Here is a 14,620-nt window from a genome sequence, read left to right as displayed (position 1 = left end):
ACCAAAGAGAGAGAGAGACCAGAGAGAGAGACCAGAGAGAGAGACCAGAGAGAGAAATCAGAGAGAGAGACCAGAGAGAGAGCAGATAGCGAGACCAGAGAGAGAGACCAGAGAAAGAGAGACCAGAGAGAGTGAGACCAGAGAGAAAGAGACCAGAGAGAGAGAGAGAGACCAGAGAGAGACCAGAGAGAAAGAGACCAGAGAGAGAGACCAGGGAGAGAGAGACCAGCAAGAGAGACCAGAGAGAGAGAGCGAGACCATAGAGAGAAAGACAGAAAAGAGAATCAGAGTTCTGGATAAATGAAATGTATCCAGTATTTGTGGAATTAGTAAGGTTAGAATAACAACATGTGATGTAATATGTCATTTTGATGATGAATCTCAGGTAAATCTGGTTAGTGTGGAATGCAATATGGAATACAACACAGACATGCAAATAGTCATGCTGTTTGTGTGGGGTTATGTGCTTTAGGGTTGGAGACGTGGAATGTTCTGTTTATTAATCATTTATTAGTCATTCATGTAGTCAAGGAGTAAGCCAAAGTACAACGCTGATTTAATATGGTGCCATCTAGGACGGACACAATATCACTCATATGGAAATACATGCATATGTAAAGAAAAATGTTCCTTCTTCTAAACCATATAAACGCCAATGAGTCAAAAGAGAAGAGAATGAGATTTATTTTGGTTAATTGTATTTGTTGTATTTGTCTTGTCTCTTTAACCCTGGTTACAGACCTGAATGAATTCATCCATGGAAATAGTTAGTAAGGGTTTTCCATTTGTGGTTTCGATGCATTTGATTTTTTTATGGGTTGGCTTTGTGTTCTTGAGGGGGTTTTTCTTGAAGCGGAGGAAGCATGACAAATGGATGACATTAAAACACTGTGAATCAATGGGGGGTTATTGGAAACTCTTTTATCTCCTTGCCACAAGCCAAAAAATAATCACATATGTCCCACAAGCCAAAAAATAATCACATATGTCCCTCAATTAAAGTTATCCAGTAACCACATATATCCCTTTATAATTACTCCTTGTCTGCATCTATAATTTATCTGTTCATTCATGTGTAAAAGTGAGATTAGATGAGAAGAATATGTCTCTATCTCCCGCCGCATGGATTAGTGAGCTCCTCCATTTCTAATCAACCTGCTATGATGCTCAACAAGAGGAGCGTACCACTTGCAGATAACGGTGAGTGTATGGATCAATAGATTCATACCCATGATATCAAACAGGGTATTTTCCTGTGGTCCTGTTCCAAAAGTGTTTTTTTCTGGGAGGGGTGTAAGAAGAAGAAGAAGAAAAAGAAGAAGCGGGGATAACAATAGAGGACGTCTTCTGGGCTTTGACTCATCTCTGTCTTCTTCTGGGCTTTGTCTCATCTCTGTCTTCTTCTGGGCTTTGTCTCATCTCTGTCTTCTTCTGGGCTTTGTCTCAACTCTGTCTTCTTCTGGGCTTTGCCTCATATCTGTCTTCTTCTGGTCTTTGACTCATCTCTGCCGTCTTCTAGGCTTTGTCTCATCTCTGTCTCCTTCTGGGCTTTGTCTCATCTCTGTCTTCTTCTGGGCTTTGTCTCATCTCTGTCTTCTTCTGGGCTTTGCCTCATATCTGTCTTCTTCTGGGCTTTGTCTCATCTCTGTCTCCTTCTGGGCTTTGTCTCATCTCTGTCTTCTTCTGGGCTTTGTCTCATCTCTGTCTTCTTCTGGGATGTGTCTCATATCTGTCTTCTTCTGGGCTTTGCCTCATATCTGTCTTCTTCTGGGCTTTGTCTCATCTCTGTCTTCTTCTGGGCTTTGCCTCATCTCTGTCTTCTTCTGGGCTTTGCCTCATCTCTGTCTTCTTCTGAGATGCGTCTCATATCTGTCTCTGGTTGTGGATGCTGACATCAGTGGTTGTTTGTGAGAATGGGCCAACAACACATAAGTACATGCTCTAGATAGAGCAGCATGGTTGCCCCTGGTGATTGTGGCAGCAGCCTGTAACAAGTCTCTCCCTGATCTCAGGCCCTGAGATTGTCACCTCTATTTGGCACTGAAAGCTTGCAGCATATCGTTATCAGAGCAGTGAACGACCCGCCTCCTTTTCTGTTCCGGGGCTGTGGTTAGATATTAGAAGTGCATTCTGTTTTGCGACTGATTGTTTTTACGTTGGAAACGGTACTTTACTGTAACTGATAAGATACTGTACTGTATCTGTAATGCATTTAACAACAGTACATTTGAAAGTATTCCTTCAAAAAAAGTTTTTTTCTCCCCCTGTTTCAGTTCTAAAATAAAACGATGAAACACCTTGCCACTTTTACACAAACGATTCAACAAAAAAATAAATATGCAACTGACATCATGGTTCATTTCAACTCATACTTTGGAGAGAATTAAAAAAGATTGCCACGCCTACAGAGGCCTACAAAATGGTTCCTTAGACACCACTTGTGACCACTCTCACAGGACCTGACCTGACCCCTGCATGTTCCCATCACTGTGTCAGCGTATCATTGGACATCTCTCTCCCTCTCCCTCCATCCCGCCATCTCTCACTATCTCTGTCACCGGCTCTGTGTGTCTTCCTTTTCACCCCGGTCCCAGGTGCTTTCCCTGGTTTCCAGCTCCTGAGCAAGCCAGCCCTAACACACACAATGATATACTAACAATGCTGAATTACCATGGCATATTCAATATTAACTGAATTTACTGTTGGTTTCATTCCAAGCCACCATATGTTGAGAAGCCCGTTTTCCCCTAGCCTGAGCATGACTGATTCAGTTGTTGTAGCAAAGCTTTAAATCAGCCGAGCGTTCAGTCTATATGTTTTATGGAATATAGGACTTCTATAGGTCTTCAGTACAGAGGAAGTGACATTGGTTTTATTGTAAAGAGAGTGACTGTTCTGGATAGACTGGTTATATGGTGTAGTTCAGGCCTTTAGAACATGTGACCTGGTGTAGTTTAGGCCTGTTCTGACATACCCTGATCAGCTCCTAGCTCCTAGCTCTAAACTAGCATAACCAGTACGATGACATACCCTGGTCAGCTCCTAGCTCCTAGCTCTAAACTAGCATAACCAGTACGATGACATACCCTGGTGAGCTCCTAGCTCCTAGCTCTAAACTAGCATAACCAGTATGATGACATACCCTGGTCAGCTCCTAGCTCCTAGCTCTAAACTAGCATAACCAGTATGATGACATACCCTGATCAGGTCCTAGCTCCTAGCTCTAAACTAGCATAACCAGTACGATGACATACCCTGGTCAGCTCCTAGCTCCTAGCTCTAAACTAGCATAACCAGTACGATGACATACCCTGGTCAGCTCCTAGCTCCTAGCTCTAAACTAGCATAACCAGTACAATGACATACCCTGGTCAGCTCCTAGCTCTAAACTAGCATAACCAGTACGATGACATACCCTGGTCAGCTCCTAGCTCTAAACTAGCATAACCAGTACGATGACATACCCTGGTCAGCTCCTAGCTCTAAACTAGCATAACCAGTACGATGACATACCCTGGTCAGCTCATAGCTCTAAACTAGCATAACCAGTACGATGACATACCCTGGTCAGCTCCTAGCTCTAAACTAGCATAACCAGTACGATGACATATCCTGGTCAGCTCCTAGCTCTAAACTAGCATAACCAGTACGATGACATACCCTGGTCAGCTCCTAGCTCCTAGCTCTAAACTAGCATAACCAGTACGATGACATACCCTGGTCAGCTCCTAGCTCCTAGCTCTAAACTAGCATAACCAGTACGATGACATACCCCGGTCAGCTCCTAGCTCTAAACTAGCATAACCAGTACGATGACATACCCTGGTCAGCTCCTAGCTCTAAACTAGCATAACCAGTACGATGACATACCCTGGTCAGCTCCTAGCTCCTAGCTCTAAACTAGCATAACCAGTACGATGACATACCCTGGTCAGCTCCTAGCTCCTAGCTCTAAACTAGCATAACCAGTACAATGACATACCCTGGTCAGCTCCTAGCTCTAAACTAGCATAACCAGTACGATGACATACCCTGGTCAGCTCCTAGCTCTAAACTAGCATAACCAGTACGATGACATACCCTGGTCAGCTCCTAGCTCTAAACTAGCATAACCAGTACGATGACATACCCTGGTCAGCTCATAGCTCTAAACTAGCATAACCAGTACGATGACATACCCTGGTCAGCTCCTAGCTCTAAACTAGCATAACCAGTACGATGACATATCCTGGTCAGCTCCTAGCTCTAAACTAGCATAACCAGTACGATGACATAACCTGGTCAGCTCCTAGCTCCTAGCTCTAAACTAGCATAACCAGTACGATGACATACCCTGGTCAGCTCCTAGCTCCTAGCTCTAAACTAGCATAACCAGTACGATGACATACCCCGGTCAGCTCCTAGCTCTAAACTAGCATAACCAGTACGATGACATACCCTGGTCAGCTCCTAGCTCTAAACTAGCATAACCAGTACGATGACATACCCTGGTCAGCTCCTAGCTCTAAACTAGCATAACCAGTACGATGACATACCCTTGTCAGCTCCTAGCTCTAAACTAGCATAACCAGTACGATGACATGCCCTGGTCAGCTCCTAGCTCCTAGCTCTAAACTAGCATAACCAGTACGATGACATACCCTGGTCAGCTCCTAGCTCTAAACTAGCATAACCAGTACGATGACATACCCTGGTCAGCTCCTAGCTCTAAACTAGCATAACCAGTACGATGACATACCCTGGTCAGCTCCTAGCTCTAAACTAGCATAACCAGTACGATGACATGCCCTGGTCAGCTCCTAGCTCTAAACTAGCATAACCAGTATGATGACATACCCTGGTCAGATCCTAGCTCCTAGCTCTAAACTAGCATAACCAGTATGATGACATACCCTGGTCAGCTCCTAACTCCTAGCTCTAAACTAGCATAACCAGTATGATGACATACCCTGGTCAGCTCCTAGCTCCTAGCTCTAAACTAGCATAACCAGTACGATGACATACCCCGGTCAGCTCCTAGCTATAAACTAGCATAACCAGTATGATGACATGCCCTGGTCAGCTCCTAGCTCTAAACTAGCATAACCAGTATGATGACATACCCTGGTCAGCTCCTAGCTCCTAGCTCTAAACTAGCATAACCAGTATGATGACATACCCTGATCAGGTCCTAGCTCCTAGCTCTAAACTAGCATAACCAGTACGATGACATACCCTGGTCAGCTCCTAGCTCCTAGCTCTAAACTAGCATAACCAGTACGATGACATACCCTGGTCAGCTCCTAGCTCCTAGCTCTAAACTAGCATAACCAGTACAATGACATACCCTGGTCAGCTCCTAGCTCTAAACTAGCATAACCAGTACGATGACATACCCTGGTCAGCTCCTAGCTCTAAACTAGCATAACCAGTACGATGACATACCCTGGTCAGCTCCTAGCTCTAAACTAGCATAACCAGTACGATGACATACCCTGGTCAGCTCATAGCTCTAAACTAGCATAACCAGTACGATGACATACCCTGGTCAGCTCCTAGCTCTAAACTAGCATAACCAGTACGATGACATATCCTGGTCAGCTCCTAGCTCTAAACTAGCATAACCAGTACGATGACATACCCTGGTCAGCTCCTAGCTCCTAGCTCTAAACTAGCATAACCAGTACGATGACATACCCTGGTCAGCTCCTAGCTCCTAGCTCTAAACTAGCATAACCAGTACGATGACATACCCCGGTCAGCTCCTAGCTCTAAACTAGCATAACCAGTACGATGACATACCCTGGTCAGCTCCTAGCTCTAAACTAGCATAACCAGTACGATGACATACCCTGGTCAGCTCCTAGCTCCTAGCTCTAAACTAGCATAACCAGTACGATGACATACCCTGGTCAGCTCCTAGCTCCTAGCTCTAAACTAGCATAACCAGTACAATGACATACCCTGGTCAGCTCCTAGCTCTAAACTAGCATAACCAGTACGATGACATACCCTGGTCAGCTCCTAGCTCTAAACTAGCATAACCAGTACGATGACATACCCTGGTCAGCTCCTAGCTCTAAACTAGCATAACCAGTACGATGACATACCCTGGTCAGCTCATAGCTCTAAACTAGCATAACCAGTACGATGACATACCCTGGTCAGCTCCTAGCTCTAAACTAGCATAACCAGTACGATGACATATCCTGGTCAGCTCCTAGCTCTAAACTAGCATAACCAGTACGATGACATAACCTGGTCAGCTCCTAGCTCCTAGCTCTAAACTAGCATAACCAGTACGATGACATACCCTGGTCAGCTCCTAGCTCCTAGCTCTAAACTAGCATAACCAGTACGATGACATACCCCGGTCAGCTCCTAGCTCTAAACTAGCATAACCAGTACGATGACATACCCTGGTCAGCTCCTAGCTCTAAACTAGCATAACCAGTACGATGACATACCCTGGTCAGCTCCTAGCTCTAAACTAGCATAACCAGTACGATGACATACCCTTGTCAGCTCCTAGCTCTAAACTAGCATAACCAGTACGATGACATGCCCTGGTCAGCTCCTAGCTCCTAGCTCTAAACTAGCATAACCAGTACGATGACATACCCTGGTCAGCTCCTAGCTCTAAACTAGCATAACCAGTACGATGACATACCCTGGTCAGCTCCTAGCTCTAAACTAGCATAACCAGTACGATGACATACCCTGGTCAGCTCCTAGCTCTAAACTAGCATAACCAGTACGATGACATGCCCTGGTCAGCTCCTAGCTCTAAACTAGCATAACCAGTATGATGACATACCCTGGTCAGATCCTAGCTCCTAGCTCTAAACTAGCATAACCAGTATGATGACATACCCTGGTCAGCTCCTAGCTCCTAGCTCTAAACTAGCATAACCAGTATGATGACATACCCTGGTCAGCTCCTAGCTCCTAGCTCTAAACTAGCATAACCAGTACGATGACATACCCCGGTCAGCTCCTAGCTATAAACTAGCATAACCAGTATGATGACATGCCCTGGTCAGCTCCTAGCTCTAAACTAGCATAACCAGTACGATGACATACCCTGGTCAGCTCCTAGCTCCTAGCTCTAAACTAGCATAACCAGTACGATGACATACCCTGGTCAGCTGCTAGCTCCTAGCTCTAAACTAGCATAACCAGTACGATGACATACCCTGGTCAGCTCCTAGCTCTAAACTAGCATAAACTTCTCCTTCCCCTAATGACCAGTGTCCCTCTCCTGCTACTACCAATGGTGTAAAGTACTTAAGTAAAAATACTATAAAGTACTACGTAAGTAGTTATTTGGGGTATCTGTACTTTACTTTACTATTTATATTTTTTCCAACATTTACTGCACTACATTCCGAAAGAAAATAATGTACTTTTTACTCCATACATTTTCATGCCACCCAAAAGTACTCGGTACATTTTGAATGCTTAACAGGAGAGGAAAATTGTCCAATTTACACACTTATCAAGAGAACATCCTTGGTCATCCTTACTGCCTCTTATCTGGAGGACTCACTAAACACAAATGCATCACTTATAAATGATGTCTGAGTGTTGGAGTATACCCCTGGCTACCTGGCTATCCATATACCCCAGGTTATCCATATACCCCTGGCTATCCATATACCCCTGGCTATCCATATACCCCTGGCTATCCCTATACCCCTGGCTATCCATATACCCCTGGCTATCCATATACCCCTGGCTATCCCTATACCCCTGGCTATCCATATACCCCTGGTTATCCATATACCCCTGGCTATCCCTATACCCCTGGCTATCCATATACCCCTGGCTATCCCTATACCCCTGGCTATCCATATACCCCTGGCTATCCCTATACCCCTGGCTATACATATACCCCTGGCTATCCACATAACCCTAGCTATCCATATACCCCTGGCTATCCATATACCCCTGGCTATCCATATACCCCTGGCTATCCATATAGCCCTGGTTATCCATATACCCCTGGCTATCCATATACCCCTGGCTATCGATATACCCCTGGCTATCCATATACCCCTGGCTATCCATATACCCCTGGCTATCCATATACCCCTGGTTATCCATATACCCCTGGCTATCCATATACCCCTGGTTATCCATATACCCCTGGCTATCCATATACCCCTGGCTATCCATATACCCCTGGCTATCCATATACCCCTGGCTATGCATATACCCCTGGCTATCGATATACCCCTGGCTATCCCTATGCCCCTGGTTATCCATATACCCCTGGCTATCCCTATACCCCTGGCTATCCCTATACCCCTGGCTATCCCTATACCCCTGGTTATCCATATACCCCTGGCTATCCCTATACCCCTGGCTATCCATATACCCCTGGCTATCCATATACCCCTGGCTATCGATATACCCCTGTCTATCCATATACCCCTGGCTATCCATATACCCCTGGCTATCCATATACCCCTGGCTATCCATATACCCCTGGTTATCCATATACCCCTGGCTATCCATATACCCCTGGTTATCCATATACCCCTGGCTATCCATATACCCCTGGCTATCCATATACCCCTGGCTATCCATATACCCCTGGCTATCCATATACCCCTGGCTATCGATATACCCCTGGCTATCCCTATGCCCCTGGCTATCCATATACCCCTGGCTATCCATATACCCCTGGCTATCCATATACCCCTGGTTATCCATATACCCCTGGCTATCCCTATACCCCTGGCTATCCCTATACCCCTGGCTATCCATATACCCCTGGTTATCCATATACCCCTGGCTATCCCTATACCCCTGGCTATCCATATACCCCTGGCTATCCATAATAAACAAGAAAATGGTGCCGTCTGCTTTGAAATGATTTATACTTCTACTTTTGATACATAAGTATTTTTTTTATTTTACCTTTATTTAACTAGGCAAGTCAGTTAAGAACAAATTCTTATTTTCAATGAAGGCCTAGGAACAGTGGGTTAACTTCCTTGTTCAGGGGCAGAGCAACAGATTTTTACCTTGTCAGCTCAGGGATTCATCTTGCAACCTTTCGGTCACTAGTCCAACGCTCTAACCACTAGGCTACCTGCCGCCCCAAGTATATTTGATCAATTACATTTACTTTTGATACTTAAGTTTATTTAGAACCAAATACCTTTAGACTTTTACTTGAGTAACTTTATATTAATAAGGTATCAACACTTTTATTAAAGTATGACAATTGAGTCCTTTTCCACCACTGCCTACTACAACATCTCTTTCATACTTGTACATCACAATTTCCTGATCCAGAACCATATTCCTCATCTCATCCTCTCCTTCGTAGAGATAAGTATCTCTCATAGGGTTGTATAGAGATTACAACATTGTACCTCTGCCATTATGGCGTGTGGGACAGCATGGGCAACGCCATAGAGACTACCTCCATTTTAAAGTAAGTACATTTTCTTATTCTTTTGATGTTTGAAAAAAATGTCAAGCTAATATAGGTGACTTAGGATCATATGATGCAAAATGCATCATACGGGGATGATTTCTGTTTTTTTTTTTTTTAAGTTACATATCTTGAAAACTTGATTGTTGACAAGCAAAACATTTTGGGACTACTGAAACAAATACCAAAAGATAAGTTTTTCCTTTAACAATTCCAAGCATACCCATAACATGATGCAGCCACCACTATGCTTGCAAATATGGAGAGTGGTACTCAGTAATGTGTTGTATTGTATTGGATACTTTGTATTCAGGACAGCATTACTTTAGTGCCTTGTTCCAAACAGGATGCATGTTTTGGAATATTTGTATTCTGTACAGGCTTCCTTCTTTTCACTCTGTCATTTAGGTTCGTATTATGGAGTAACTACACTGTTGTTGATCCATCCCCAATGTTCTCCTATTACAGCCATTAAACTCTGTCACTTTTTTAAAGTCACCATTAGCCTCATGGTGAAATCCCTGAGCTGTTTCCTTCCTCTCTGGCATCTGAGTTAGGAAGGAAGCCTGTATTTTTGTAGTGACTGGGTGTATTGATACATCATCCAAAGTGCAATTAATAACTTCTCCATGCTCAAATGGATATTCAATGTCTGCCGTTTTATTTTGACCCATCTATCAATAGGTGCTCTTCTTTGAGAGAATTGGAAAATGTCCCTGGTCTTTGTGGTTGAATCTGTGGTTGAAATGAACTGCTCGACTTAAGGACCTTACAGATAATTGTGTGTGGGGTACAGAGATGAGGTAGTCATTCAAAAATCACGTTAAACACTATTATTGCACACAGAGTGAGTTCATGCAACTATTTAAGGGAATTGTTAAGCACATTTTTCCTACTGAATTTATTTAGACTTGTCATAACAAAGGGGTTGAACACTTATTGACTCAAAACATTGAAGCTTAAAATGTTTATATTAATTTGAAAAAGATTCTACAAATATAATTCCACTTAGACATTATGGGGTATTGTGTGTAGGCCAGTAACAAAACATCTCAATTTGATCAATTTCAAATTCAGGCTGTAGCACAACAAAACGTGGAAAAGGGCCAGGGTTTTGGGTTGATACTTTCTGAAGGCCTGTACTGTATGTGTGCGCCTGTGTGTGGCTGTAAAAAGTGAAAGGTTATATACAGGCAAGGCCATAGTATACATTAATCCTAATTCTTGTTGATTCTGTCCTGACTCATGTCATGACTGGCCATCCTGATTGAATTACTCGTATTACAGAGATGAGGCAAGAAATACTTGGCCATCGATCAACAGGCCTTGAAGTTTTTACAAACACAGTTGGATATGATGTGGAAACTGTGGAAATGCCCAGCCAAAATAAAAATAAGACATAGGCTAACGATCCAGGACTTATTAAACAGAACCATTTGTATTCCTTGAAAACAGAGCAGAGCTGAAATAGTTATTTCCTTCTGTTTATGGCTCTGAATGAAACCAGCATGACTCCCAAAGGTCCTCAGTGACACTGCAGTGTTTACCTGACTTTCTCCATCTCTCTTAGCCTCTCTCTCTCTCTCTCTCTCTCTCTCTCTCACTCTATTCATTACCTGACTTTCTCCATCTCTCTTAGCCTCTCTCTCTCTCTCTCTCTCTCTCTCTCTATTCATTACCTGACTTTCTCCATCTCTCCCTTAGCCTCTCTCTCTCTCATTCTCTCTCTCTCTCGCTCTATTCATTACCTGACTTTCTCCATCTCTCCCTTAGCCTCTCTCTCTCTCATTCTCTCTCTCTCGCGCTCTATTCATTACCTGACTTTCTCCATCTCTCCCTTAGCCTCTCTCTCTCTCTCTCTCTCTCTCTCTCTCTCGCTCTATTCATTACCTGACTTTCTCCATCTCTCCCTTGGCCTCCCTCTCTCTCATTCTCTCTCTCTCTCTCTCACTCTATTCATTACCTGACTTTCTCCATCTCTCCCTTAGCCTCTCTCTCTCTCTCTCTCTCTCTCTCTCTCTCACTCTATTCATTACCTGACTTTCTCCATCTCTCCCTTAGCCTCTCTCTCTCTCTCGCTCTATTCATTACCTGACTTTCTCCATCTCTCCCTTAGCCTCTCTCTCTCTCATTCTCTCTCTCTCTCTCGCTCTATTCATTACCTGACTTTCTCCATCTCTCCCTTAGCCTCTCTCTCTCTCTCTCGCTCTCTCTCTCTCGCTCTATTCATTACCTGTCTCTCTTTTCCTATCAGCATATATTTGGGTCATATCACATTTTCATGTATAATTTTCCATATATATTTTTCTGTTGTAACTTTGGTCTGCTAAGAGAACATCAAACATTTAATAGTACAAAGTCATGTAAAATGTAGTATGTAAAAATGAAAATAAACAGGAAAAAGTGTCCTCCACCGCCAACCCCTATCCAGACAACATGTTTCCATCACTCCAAACAATAAAAAATAGGTATAGCTATACTGTATTTTGTTTCTATGTATGTGTTGGGCTTTAGCTGAGATTATCATTTACAGCGTCAAGTGTATTTGTCCAGGCCTTAATTGTTCCTTGACTAGCACCATTCATTCTCTCTGTCGATAATTATAATGTTATAACTTCTAACATGTTTTTTTTGCGACAGTGCTGCCTCCCAACAGTAATCGTCTCTGATTGATTGAGAGATTCAAGGAGCTATCATCGTGAAGTAACATAATAGATGTAAAGCATTGAATATTTACATTCATGCACTTCTAAATAAATGGTTTATATTTGTCCCAGAAACATTGAAATGCACGGCACTCCCACACACATGGAGGAATGTGCCTACCTCATTCAGCAGATACAGTGAACATTTGGGAGTTGGGGGCCAATTTCATTATCAAAAGTTTCCTTTGCGTCTTTTCTCTTTCTGTGAATATCCACCTCAACGTGGGCTACATACTGACTGTCTCAGCTGAGGACGAATGTAAGTCATTCAAACGTGTTAACCCTCGCAAGAGCATGTGCAGACCAGCCGGTTGTTATGTTCTCAGACGTTTTCAGTCTCAGCTCAGCCCGCTAATACCCACCTGCTTCAACATGTCCACTGTCATCCCAGTGCCCAAGAAAGGGGAAAAACTGAATGACTGCCGACCAGTAGCACTTTCTTCTGTCATCATGAAGTTCTTTGAGAGGTTTAGTCAAAAACCACATCACCTTCTCCCTCCCCAACACAGTCAACCCTCTCCAGTTCGCCTACTGCTGACAGATCCACGAACGACGCAATCGCCATTGCACTGCACACGACCTTACCCAACTGGACAAAAGGAATGCATATGTGATGATGCTGTTCATCGACTACAGCTCAGCCTTCAATACCATAGTGCCCTATAAGCTCATTACAAAGTTCACAGCCCTGGGTCTGAACTCCTCCCTATGCAACTGGGTCCTGGACTTCCTAACTGGCCGACCCCCAGGTGGTGAAGTTAGGGAACATTACCTCCTTGACAATTATTCTCAACACGGGGGTCCCACAAGGGTGAGTTCTCAGTCCCCTCCTGTATTCCCTGTATACCCACGACTGTGTGGCCTCACACAGTTCCAACGCCATCATCAAGTTCGCTGACAACACAACAGTAGTAGACCTGATCACCAACAACGACGAGACGGCCTACAGGGAAGATGTAGACACTCTGATGGTGTGGTGCCAGGTAAACAACCTCTCCCTTAATGTCAGCAAAACAAAGGAGCTGATTGTGTACTTCAGGAGTAACCAGGCTGGACACGCCCCATCCTCATCAATGGGGCCACCGTGGAGATGGTCAATAACTTCAAATTCCTTGGCATATACACCTCAGGGAATTTGAAATGGTCAAACCACACGGACACCATGGTGAAGAAGGCACGGAAGGCACGGCCTTTCCCCGAGGGCCCCCACAGTGGTTTACAGGAGCACCATTGAGAGCATACTGTTGGGACGCATCACAGCCTGGTATGCAATGCCCCCGCCGTGGACCGCAAGGCTCTTCAGAGGGTGATACGTGCAGCCGAATGCACCATTGGGAGCTCACTTATTTTTTATATTTCTTGCTCTTCTTCACTTCCTCTCTCTCTGTCTATCTACCTCTCTCCCTCTCTCTCTCTCTCTCTCTCTCTCTCTCTCTCTCTCTCTCTCTCTCTCTCTCTCTCATAAACACATCTTGTTTTTATCTCTCTCCTTGCTGATTGCTTCATTCTTATGTCTTTCTGTCTTCTCTTCCTCTGTCTCTAACCCCCCCTCCTTCCCCTTGCCCTTCTTCTCCATCCCTTCTTCCTTTTATTCTCTTATATCAGGAAGTGTTTGGCTGCCTTTATCAATAATATGTCATGGGGATAACATTGTCAATAACATCATTATGAGCAAATTGAATTTGAGAAATTGAGTTAGGGAGGTTGGAGCAAGGACATGTGGCCGCCTACACACGAATGAGTATCGGGGGTATCGTCTTTCCTTCTGCAAATATTTCCCCATACAACAACCCCCCTTCTTTCACTTTCATGTGGCGCATTTCAGATTTCTATTCATATTTTTTATGGAATCACTTTGTTAGACCAACTAAAAGCAAACATATATATATTCCTGTTAAATATAGCTTGTTTATGCTAGTGGTGCAGCAGAATATCTCTCAGAATATGAATACAAAATCCTTGTGTAGTATGTGTAAATCAAACGTACCCCCCCCCATCAAATAATAATGATGTAAATGCACGAGCATTTGGAACAATCGTCAATGCAAATCATTTGCTAATTGTTAGCTTGTGTTTAGCCTTCCCATACGGTACTAACACATTCCATTACCATAGTCTTTTATCCAAAGCGACTTTGTCATGTGTGCCATACATTTTACATATGGGTGGAATTGAACCCAAAAATCCCAAACCGAGCCATTCAGGATGTATGACATCCACACTATGAAGTGTTATTGTGTTACACAGTTCAGCATGGATTTACACAAGTCAATCTTTTGGCATCATTACGGCTGTCATCATCTTTGAAAGTTCACCAAAGAGCACACAATCACTACACATATCAACGGATCCACAAACTCACAGCCAGCCATTTTACCTCCAGAGACTCATTGTAATCTAATGCAATTTCAACATGTCACTGATGGAAGCATCTCAGAGGAAATGTGTTGCACTTTATGGCAGTTATTAATCTGTCTGCGCTGTCGTT

At 43.7% G+C, this 14,620-nt stretch overlaps 1 protein-coding gene across 1 annotated transcript in view; it reads left to right on the top strand.

The window, feature by feature from the left end:
* Window positions 1-14,620, top strand: part of LOC139421902 (zinc finger protein GLIS1-like) — a 149,688-nt gene that overhangs the window by 39,579 nt on the left and 95,489 nt on the right. The window lies entirely within an intron of this gene.

Source organism: Oncorhynchus clarkii, chromosome 1 (assembly GCF_045791955.1).
Source record: "Oncorhynchus clarkii lewisi isolate Uvic-CL-2024 chromosome 1, UVic_Ocla_1.0, whole genome shotgun sequence".
NCBI lineage: Eukaryota > Metazoa > Chordata > Actinopteri > Salmoniformes > Salmonidae > Oncorhynchus > Oncorhynchus clarkii.
Note: the sequence above shows the minus strand (reverse complement) of the source record. Positions and strands in the feature narration are given on the sequence as shown.